Source organism: Silene latifolia, chromosome 1 (genome assembly GCF_048544455.1).
Source record: "Silene latifolia isolate original U9 population chromosome 1, ASM4854445v1, whole genome shotgun sequence".
Taxonomy (NCBI): Eukaryota; Viridiplantae; Streptophyta; class Magnoliopsida; order Caryophyllales; family Caryophyllaceae; genus Silene; species Silene latifolia.
The window spans coordinates 71992312-72003845 of NC_133526.1; positions in this window are offsets into that span (position 1 = coordinate 71992312).

The window sequence follows — 11534 nt, forward strand, 5'->3', positions numbered from 1 at the left end:
ACATGCCAGAGTGTTAAAGGGGAACAACGACGACCACAAGGTAAGATTCAGTCTTTAGAGGTACCTGAGTAGAAGTGGGAATCCATTTCTATGGATTTTATCATGGGTTTGCCAAAGAGTCAACATGGTAATAACATGATCTGGGTTATAGTGGATCGACTGACCAAGTCAGCTCATTTTGTGCCAATGAAAGATACATGGACTAAGGCACAATTAGCTATGGCTTATCAGAAAAATGTATTGAGATTGCATGAAGTGCCTAAGGACATAGTTTCTGACAGAGATGCGAGGTTTATCTCAAGGTTTTGGAAAGAGTTGCAGGAATCTTTTGGAACGACATTGAAGATGAGTACAGCATTTCATCCTGCGACAGACGGTCAGACTGAGAGAACAATCAAGACTCTTGAGGATATGTTACGAGCTTGTGTGATGGATTTCGGTGGTAGCTGCGAACAGAGATTAGATTTGATTGAGTTTTCTTACAACAACAGCTATCACACCAGTATTGGCATGGCACCGTTTGAGGCTTTATATGGGAGGAGATGTAGGAGTCCGATTTGTTGGGACGACAGTGCTGAGGCAGTGGTTCTAGGACCAGAGATGGTACATAAAATGGTTGAGAAGATTAAGATGATCAGGGAAAGGATGAGAGCGGCTCAGGATAGGCAAAAGAGTTATGCAGATCTACACCGCCGGGATATAGAGTTTCAGGTAGGGGACAAGGTTCTTCTGATAGTGTCTCCTATGCGTGGGGTTATGAGATTTGGAAAGAAAGGCAAGTTGAGTTAGAAGTTCATAGGACCTTATGAGATCTTAGACCGGGTTGGAGAGGTTGCTTATCGTTTGGCTTTACCGGCTGCGTTGGAGAGAGTGCATAATGTGTTTCATGTATCTCAGCTGCGGAAGTATGTGAGTGATCCGTCACATGTGTTATAGGCAGAGAGCATAGAGCTAGATGAGTCCTTGTGTAACACCCCCATACTCCAAGTGCCTTACCAGGACCACTCAGGTATGAAGACATTACCATCTCGGTTACCCGAGGCAATGATAATCAAACAACAATAAAGAAACAATGTTTATTATAAATAATTTAGTGAATAGATACAATCCTCAAAACCAAACCAAAAGTACGATACATGATTTCAAACTGACTGTCTAACTGAAATGTAAATAAACTAAAGGCTACAGCGGAAGACTCCTATCATCATGTCGTGGCATCCCAGCTATCCCAGTACTCATCTCACTACCTGCTCAATATCTGCTCACCATCCCCGAATGGATCACCGCAGCTTTACAAAACAACACCGGGGTCAGTACTAACCACACAATCAACATGTATAACAATAATAAGATAAACAGACAGCTTAACTCACACACACACACACAACAACCAATTCCCATCATCTCAATCCCGATCGTCCACCGGACCAGCCCTGCCCGATGGGGGACCGCACCGTACCCACCAAATCCCCGCTCCACATAGTGAGCGATAACCCCGTCCATTAATGTGCACATCCCCTTCCGTGGCGGGTTCCACGAAGGGCGAAACTAGGGCGTGAAGTCACTCCCGCAAGTGACCCCACTCACCGAGAACGCATCTCGAGAACCATCAACAAAGAATCACAACCACAAACACAGGACAATCATTATATCAAACAACCAAATACAACACATCACCAATATCCCATTATGGGACTAATACCGAGTAGGAAATCCTACCTGAAAGCACAACATCGACGGTATCAACAAACAGTATCAAAAAGCCTCTTCTACGAACCCTCCTCCTATCATATAACACATAGAGGCTACACATCACATACTACACACAAAAACCCCCAATCTCTAAATTAGGGTTTAACCAAATCAAGGTAAAAACAATAAAAAGGGTACATAGATCTTACCCTCGACGCAAGGAACTCAACGATACGAATAACGACAAGAACTGACCGTCTGAACTCCGGGAATTGCTAAGAATGCGATTAGGAAGATGAACTGGTTGCTTTCTCTCTTAAACATGGATTTAGGTTTTGTAAAAGTGATTTAAAACAATGACGACGAGACTTAAATACCTTAATCGCATAATTAACAAAACCCGAGAAAATTCCCCGTAAAACCGGACACTCGATCGAGTACCCCCTTACTCGATCGAGTACCCCAGCTACTCGATCGAGTACCCAACAGGTCAGAAACTATTTTATTTCGCAACTTACCCTTACTCGACAGAGTAAGGCCTACTCGATAGAGTACCCCAAGACTTATAAATACGGAGTATTACAGTCTTCCCTCCTTAAAAGGAACTTCGTCCCCGAAGTTCAAACCACTACTAAACAAAGGTACTCCCATATATTCCCGACTCACAACCAAAACAAAATTCAACATAAAACATGATACTAACCCAACTCATCCCGACAACCATACTGACACAACATACTAAGAAAGGTATAAAAACTCTTAAAAACCTTAAAAACTGCTCGCGATCATCTCCTACCCCCCTAAAAGAAACAAGGTTATGTCCCCGTAACCATACATACCTAATCAAAGAGGAAAGGGTAACGCTCTTTCATAGCTTCCTCTAGCTCCCATGTAGCTTCCTCGGTCTCGTGGTTAGACCAAAGGATTTTGAGCAAAACTGTCTCACCACCCCTAGTCTTTCTAACCTTTCGGTCTAGAATCTGTTTAGGCACCTCAAGATATGATAAGGACCCATCTAGCTCTAAGCTCTCTGCCTCTAACACATGTGACGGGTCACTCACATACTTCCGCAGCTGCGATACATGAAACACATTATGCACTCTCTCTAACGCAAATGGTAAAGCCGCACGATAAGCAACTTCCCCAACTCGCTCTAAGATCTCATAAGGCCCTATAAACTTCTGACTTAGCTTGCCTTTCTTCCCAAATCTCATAACTCCGCGCATAGGAGAAACTTTCAAAAGAACCTTGTCCCCAACTTGAAACTCTATATCCCGGCGATGTAGATCTGCATAGCTCTTTTGCCTGTCCCGAGCCGCTCTCATCCTTTCCCCGATCATCTTAATCTGCTCCACCATCTCATGCACCATCTCTGGTCCTAAAACCACTCGCCTCAAAGACTGTCGTCCCAACAGATTGGACTCCTACATCTCCTCCCATACAAAGCCTCAAACGGTTCCATACCAATACGGTGTGATAGCCGTTGTTGTAAGAAAACTCTATCAAGTCCAACCTCTGCTCCCACCTACCACCAAAATCCATCACACAAGCTCGCAACATATCCTCAAGAGTCTTGATTGTTCTCTCGCCTGCGTCCTGTCGCAGGATGAAATGTCAGTACTCATCTTCAAAGTTGTTCCCAACGATTCCTGCAACTCCTTCCAAAACCTCGATATAAACCTCGCATCTCTGTCAGACACTATGTCCTTAGGGACTCCATGTAACTTAAGCACGTTCTTTCGATAGGCCATAGCCAATTGTGCCTTAGTCCATGTATCTTTCATTGGAACAAAGTGAGCTGACTTGGTCAGACGATCCACTATCACCCAAATCATGTTGTTACCTTGTTGGCTTTTAGGTAAACCCACAATGAAATCCATGGAAATGGATTCCCACTTCCACGCAAGCACCTCTAAAGACTGAATCTTACCTTGTGGTCGTCTCTGTTCCCCTTTAACTCTCTGGCATGTCAAACAACGGGACACAAACTCAGCTGTCTCTTTCTTCATCCCATGCCACCAAAACGTTTTCTTCAAATCCTTGTATAGCTTGTCTCCACCGGATGAACTTGAATATGGTGTGCAGTGCGCCTCTGTCATGATCGTCTTTTTCAACTCCTCATCATTAGGAACACACCACCTACCATCAAACCTCAAACTACCATCTGTATGAATAGAAAAGCGGGACACTGTCCCTTTCTCTACTCAAGCTCTCCACTCAACTATCTTAGGATCCAAAGCCTTATTACCTCGAATATCATCATAAAACTCAAGCTGTACTGTCATATCACCCATGGCATCTCCTTTCTGCATCATATGTATCCCAAAGCTCGTTACCTCATCCCTCAGCCTCATCAAAGATAGAGCTGTACACAAGGAATGTACACTCTTCCTACTCAAAGCATCAGCAACAACGTTGGCCTTCCCTTCATGGTAGATGATTTCCATGTCGTAATCGCCAATCAACTCCATGCACCTCCTCTGTCTCATGTTCAACTCCTTCTGCGTGACGATGTACTTAAGACTCTTGTGATCAGAAAATACCTTAAAGATTGCTCCATAAAGGTAATATCTCCAAATCTTGAGAGCAAACACCACTGCACCCAACTCCAGATCATGAGTAGGTTAATTCTCCTCATAAGGCTTCAACTGCCTAGAAGCATAGGTAATCACTTTACCATTCTGCATTAACACACCTCCCAGCCCATTCTTCGAGGCATCTGTATAAACCTCAAAATTCTCGCTCCCTTCAGTCAATGCTAGGACAGAGCCGTGGGTCAAACGCTCCTTTAATGTTTGGAACGCCGTCTCACAACTCTCATCCCAACGAAACCTGTTCTCTTTCCTCATCAACGCTGTCATCGGTCTAGCTATCTTGGAGAAATCTTTCACGAACCGTCTGTAGTATCGAGCTAAACCCAAGAAACTCCTAACCTCAGCAACATTCTTTGGTGCTTCCCACTTTGTCACTGCCTCAATCTTCGCCGGATCCACAACTACCCCATCTTTATAGATCACATGCCCCAGAAAAGCAACTTTCTCTAACCAGAACTCACACTTGGACAGCTTGGCATACAACTCATGGTCCCTCAAAGTCTGCAACACGATCCTCAAATGCTCCTCATGCTCCTCCTTAGTCTTAGAGTAGACTAACATATCGTCGATGAATACCACTACAAACTGGTCCAAAAACTGTCTGAAGATTCTGTTCATCAAATCCATAAACACTGCCGGCGCATTAGACAACCCAAACGGCATCACCACATACTCGTAATGGCCATTACTCGACGTGAAAGCTGTCTTTGGTATGTCCACCTCTCTAATCTTCACCTGATGGTACCCCGACCTCAAATCAATCTTAGAAAAGACTGTTGCACCACTCAACTGATCAAACAGATCATCTATCCTTGGCAAAGGATACTTGTTCTTTATCGTCACACGGTTCAGCTCCCTGTAATCTATGCACAACCTCAAACTCCCATCTTTCTTCTTCACGAAAAGAACTGGTGCTCCCCAAGGCGATACACTTGGTCTAATGTATCCCTTCTCTATCAAATCATCCAACTGCTTCCTAAGCTCCTCCATCTCCTTAGGACCCATACGGTACGGTGCCTTAGAGATTGGCCCCGTCCCTGGCTTCAACTCAACGGTGAAATCTATCTCCCTCTTCGGTGGCAACCCCGGAATCTCCTCTGAAAAACATCTCGCAAACTCTCCCACCACCGGTATCTCATCAACTGTCGGAATCTCTATCCGGTCATCTCTCACATGGCACAGATCAAAGGACATCCCTTCCTCGTATAAGACTTCAAGGTAACAGATGCAATCAACTTAACTTTGGGTTTGACTAGAAACCCACGATAAGACACACTAACACCCTTTGGACCTCTTAAGGACACTTTCTTTTGATGACAGTCTATCTTAGCTTTATACTTTCCTAACCATTCCATCCCAACTATCATCTCAAAACCGTTAAAAGGAAACTCTAGCAAGTCTACAGGGAAATCAACTTGCCCAACTATCAAAGATACATCTCTAAACAATCTCCCACACGATACAGACTCACCCGAAGGTATGAACCCTTGCTCACTAACAGATTCATATACTCTCAAACCCAACTGTTTAACATGACTCGAAGACACAAACGACTGAGAAGCCCCCGAATCGAACAAAACAAAGGTAGGAATACCATTAACAAGGAATGTACCGGTGATAACGTGCGCATCTTCCTCAGCTGCCTTCTTCTCCATCATGAATAACTTGCCACTGGTCTTCTTTCCACCTCCCTGGACAATACTGGCTGATGCGGTCGGCTTAGCACCCGACCCTTAATTGTTGTTGTTGTTCGTCGGTGTTTTCTGATAAGAATTACCGCCGTTGCGGTTGCCTCCACTGGTAACTCGACTTCCCCGGTTTGGCCATGATCTAGCCGGCCCGTTGCTCGCGAAGCTCGTGCGAGTCTCTGAAAGATCCCGGTGCACTCGTGCACTCACGTCTCTTGTGGCCTACACCACCACAACCATAGCAAGTCACTCCCCAACTATTACTCACACTTCCACGGCCACGCCCAAAGGAAGCCCCAAAGACTAAACCCGGACCCGAAGAAAATCCTTTAGACTGATTGTGGTTGCCTTTCTTGTGATTCGATTGGCCACCACCCTCGCTCTCGGACTTCCTCTTCTCACCACCTGACCTCTCCCGAGCCATCTCCACCAACCTCTCCGCTCTCCCGGCCCTCTCATAAGCTTCCTTAACATCGCAAGGATCCCCACGGGTAACTTATCCATAATCTTGGTGGTCAATCCCCTCTCAAACCTCAATGCCAAATTCTCCTCACTCAAACCCATGTCCTCAAAGATACCTAGACTTCTCATTGAACAACGTGTAGTACTCACCACGGACATCTCAAAGCAGTCATCTTAAAACCATCAAACTCTTCTCTCAACTTACTCCTCACATGTTCCGACAAACTCCTTTCTCACATCCCTACGAAACTCCTCCCAAGGTATAGCAGGTAAGCCTTGGTTGGTATATATTTCCTTAGCACTCACCTTCACCGAATCCCACCACTTGCCTCGCCGCCTCCCTCGGATAGAACGTAGCTGTTCCACTCTCATCTCATCAGGACAATGAACCAAGTCTAAGATGTTCTCCATCTCTCTCAGCCAACTATCAAGCAGATTAGGCTCCCCAACTCCCTTGTACTCTTTCGGGTTAAACCTCGCAATATAAAGGCTGATTTTAGAATGATCAACCTCCTTCTCCTTATTCTTATCCTTGTCCTCATTCACTCTCTTCAGGGGTCTCGGAAGAGCATCCTGGTGCTCTAACATCTTAATGATGTCATCCATGGTCATGAGCTCAGCTCTCGCATACAAAGCAGTCTTCTTGGGCGGCATCTCGAAGCTATATAAGAAAGGGTAAACATAAACACATGTACTAAACCTCAAAACACGAAAACACGCTGCCCAGAACCCACTCGATCGAGTTCCCAAACACACTCGATCGAGTAACGGGCTACTCGATCGAGTGCCCCACGTACTCGATCGAGTACCCAAACTTCAGACCCCAAACAGACCTTCTGATCTCTTATCTACTCGATCGAGTATCTAGGCTACTCGATCGAGTGACCCCCTACTCGATCGAGTACCCCTAGTTACTCGATCGAGTGCCCCAAAACTCGATTCTGGACTCAAAATCGCCAAAAACCCACCCGATCGAGTCAGTCCCACTCGATCGAGTAATACTAATTCATAGAAGCTACCCGCATGTTACGTCATATGCTAACATGCTAAACTTATAAACCACATTATATCATAATAAGCATGCTACGCATCTTTTCTACTATCTACGAAACCATTTCATCATGTTATTAAATGCCACATTGTAAATCATCCAACATGTTATCATCTCATCGACAAGTTTCCTCATATCACCATTTTCTTTCACATGCTCAACTTTCTACTTCAACATCCAACAATTAACACATTCCATCACATTCGTAAACAAGTTAACCAAACACACATACGACTCGACAAACACTTCCCCCATGTGACCGATTCAAAGTTGTAGGGCGACCCATGCGACTTTAGGACGTCTCCCAAGCCTTTGCACTAGCTCCCACAACTTTTACCCCAGGTTCATTTTAATTGACTCCCTATGTTCATTAAGTTCATTGGTTACAGGTTTCAGGATCGTCGCTCTGATACCATTTGTAACACCCCCATACTCCAAGTGCCTTACCAGGACCACTCAGGTATGAAGACATTACCATCTCGGTTACCCGAGGCAATGATAATCAAACAACAATAAAGAAACAATGTTAATTATAAATAATTTAGTGAATAGATACAATCCTCAAAACCAAACCAAAAGTACGATACATGATTTCAAACTGACTGTCTAATCAAATGTAAATAAACTAAAGGCTACAAATGAAGACTCCTATCATCATGACGTGGCATCCCAAATATCCCAAGATTTCATCTCAATACCTCGCTCAATATCTCGCTCACCATCCCCGAATGGATCACCGCAGTTTACAAAACAACACCGAGGTCAAGACTAATCACACAATCAACATGTATAACAATAATAAGATAAACAGACATGACTTTAATCACACACACACACACACACAAACCAACCAATTCCCATCATCTCAATCCCGACCGTCCACTGGACCACCGCCAGGGGGGACCGCAGCCGTACCCACCAAATCCCCGCTCCACATAGTGAGCGATAACCTTGTCCATTAATGTGCACATCCCCTTCCGTGGCGGGTTCCACGAAGGGCGAAACTAGGGAGTGAAGTCACTCCCGCAAGTGACCCCACTCAGCCGAGAACGCATCTCGAGAACCATCAACAGCAATCACAACCACAAACACAGTACAATCATTATATCAAACAACCAAATACAACACATCACCAATATCCCATTATGGGACTAATACGAGTAGGAAATCCTACCCGAAAGCACAACAATCAGACGGTATCAACAAATTTGTATCAAAAAGCCTCTTCTACGAACCCTCCTCCTATCATATAACACATAGAGGCTACACATCACATACTACACACAAAAACCCCCAATCTCTAAATTAGGGTTTAACCAAATCAAGGGAAAAACAATAAAAAGGGTACATAGATCTTACCCTCGACGCAAGGAACTCAACGATACGAATAACGACAAGAACTCGACCGTCCAACTCCGGAATTGCAAAGAATGCGATTAGGAAGATGAACTGGTTGCTTTCTCTCTTAAACAGGGATTTAGGTTTTGTAAAAGTGATTTAAAACAATGACGACGAGACTTAAATACCTTAATCGCATAATTAACAAAACCCGAGAAAATTCCCCGTAAAACCGGACACTCGATCGAGTACCCAAGGTACTCGATCGAGTACCCCCTTACTCGATCGAGTACCCCAGCTACTCGATCGAGTATCCAACAGGTCAGAAACTATTTTATTTCGCAACTTACCCTTACTCGACAGAGTAAGGCCTACTCGATAGAGTACCCCAAGACTTATAAATACGGAGTATTACACCTTGTCTTACCTTGAGATGCCTAAACAGATTCTTGACCGGAAAGTTAGGAAGACTAGGACTGGTGAGACAGTTTTGCTTAAGATCCTTTTGTTGGAATATGTGTCCTCCGACAATAATGCGATCACAACTGTTGATCATGATGAACACATGTTTAAGTCTCATTTTAAAGAATACAATTGGGAAAAAAATTTTACTGTCAACTGGTCCACACATATCGGTAATGATTGGCTGACTAGAGTTTGACATTACTGTCGTGAGACGGTGGTGACCAGTTGATCCCCTTAGGTCATACCTAAAGGATAACACTCTTAATTGATCATTTAATTGATCGTATGACGATACGGGTCAATTAAATTACTTAAAATTGACGGACGATTTTGGAAGTAATATTTATGTGTCTCATTGTAATTTGATTAAATAAGATACGGTCTAAGTAATCGAATTGTTTTAATTACTTAGATGAAATTATTGTTTAAGGAAACAATTGCATTTGAATGAATAAATTATTATAAATACAAGATGTTGTGATTTATAATTGGTAAATTATTTTGGTATAAGTAATTATGAATTACTAAGTCAATTTTTTATATGACGTATTTTTATTAATGCGTTGATTTTTAATATGTTAAAAATACATAACATTTTTTTACATGACATGTGACATGTGACAAATTGACAATTTGACAAAGATAAAATGGAGTCCAGTTTATCCATGTTAACCGAAATAATGAGAGGATTAGGAAAATATTATGTTGATTATGTGAGTGGTAAGCATAATCATTTTACCTAAAGCCTAGCCATGCAACCCTACTTACTCTTGTGAAGACCACCTTGTGCATGCATTGGCCCTCTTTCCTTCCCCATTCCACCCGGTTTTCGAGAGGAGAAAACCATGGGTTTTTCTCCTTATTTTACCATATACACTACCAATAGTTAGTGTATCATTTTTATTCATTTTTACACACATCTAAAATAAGAATTTTAGAGAGATAAAAAGATTTCCTTCTTCTCCTTCTCTCAACCGAATTAGAGAGCACAAAATAAAGATTTTTGGTCAATTTTATACAAAAATTAATATTGTTCTAGTAATAATAATATTAATTTTATTAAGTTGTTATCTTGGGTATAAAACCTTGGGAGGGATTCTCTACATGAATCCTTGTTCATCCACTTAAGGAAGCTTAAGAACAAGTGAGTAGGTGAACTCACTTGTGCCCATATAAACCGAAATATCAATGTGAGATGATGATTTCTTCTTTAATTATATTATTGTTTGCATGCATAAGATCATCTTTTAATTTTATGACTAAATTAAAATTATAACATTATGAATATGTTGAGTAAAGAGATATAGATTTCTAACAAGCGGTATCAAGAGCCTTGGTTGTTTGCATGCAAATCGGTTATGGTTTTTCCGAGTTATACGATTAACATATAAAACTTGTAAATTTGTGTTATTATGATATATCACGAAATAAAATTATGCATGTTAAAGTTTCTGGTCCTAAAATGTTTTTAGGATATTTTGGTTAATTTATGGATTTTTATTGTTCATCTTATATAATAATGGCATTAAAAATGTGATTTTATGATTAAAATGCCATTTTCGGACTAAAATTAGCTAAACCTCGATTTTTCCAGTGATTTTTGGATATGTTATCACATGTTTTTTTTAGATGACCTGTAAATTTTCAGAATTTTTGGAGTTTTTATGCTTGAAATATGGATTTTTCATGTTTAAAATCGGATTTAGAAGAAAAATAGGTTAATATGAGATAAATTTCGAATCTGGTCATAGAAATTTAGTATGTTGTCACATGCAATTTTACAAGATGTGTGTAAAATAATAGGCTATATTGAAGTCTTTATGCATGATTTATGAATTTTTGATGAAAAATAGCATAAATAGTGACTTAATTAGTGAATAATTGCTAAAACATACTTCATGACTAAGGAAAAACGTCACATGTTGCATTTTATTATCGTTTTCAGATCTAAAATTGAAAAGTTGATGAATATATTTTTTCTCATGTTTTTATGATTATTTTTGATAAATCCGATAAACCGCAACATAGTTTTTCCGATAATTTTACGAAATTTTAACCTAAGTTTATTGAACATTATGAGTGTCATGGTATTTTTTCAAGAATGTTCATAAGTTTAAATTTTGAATTTTGAATTTATTTGAAATTTTTGTGATTTATTTGAAGTTTATAGCATTTTTATTGTAATTTTAGGTCCATTAATGAACAATTTTAAGAAATATGAGTTAATTATAGTCAAATAGTTAG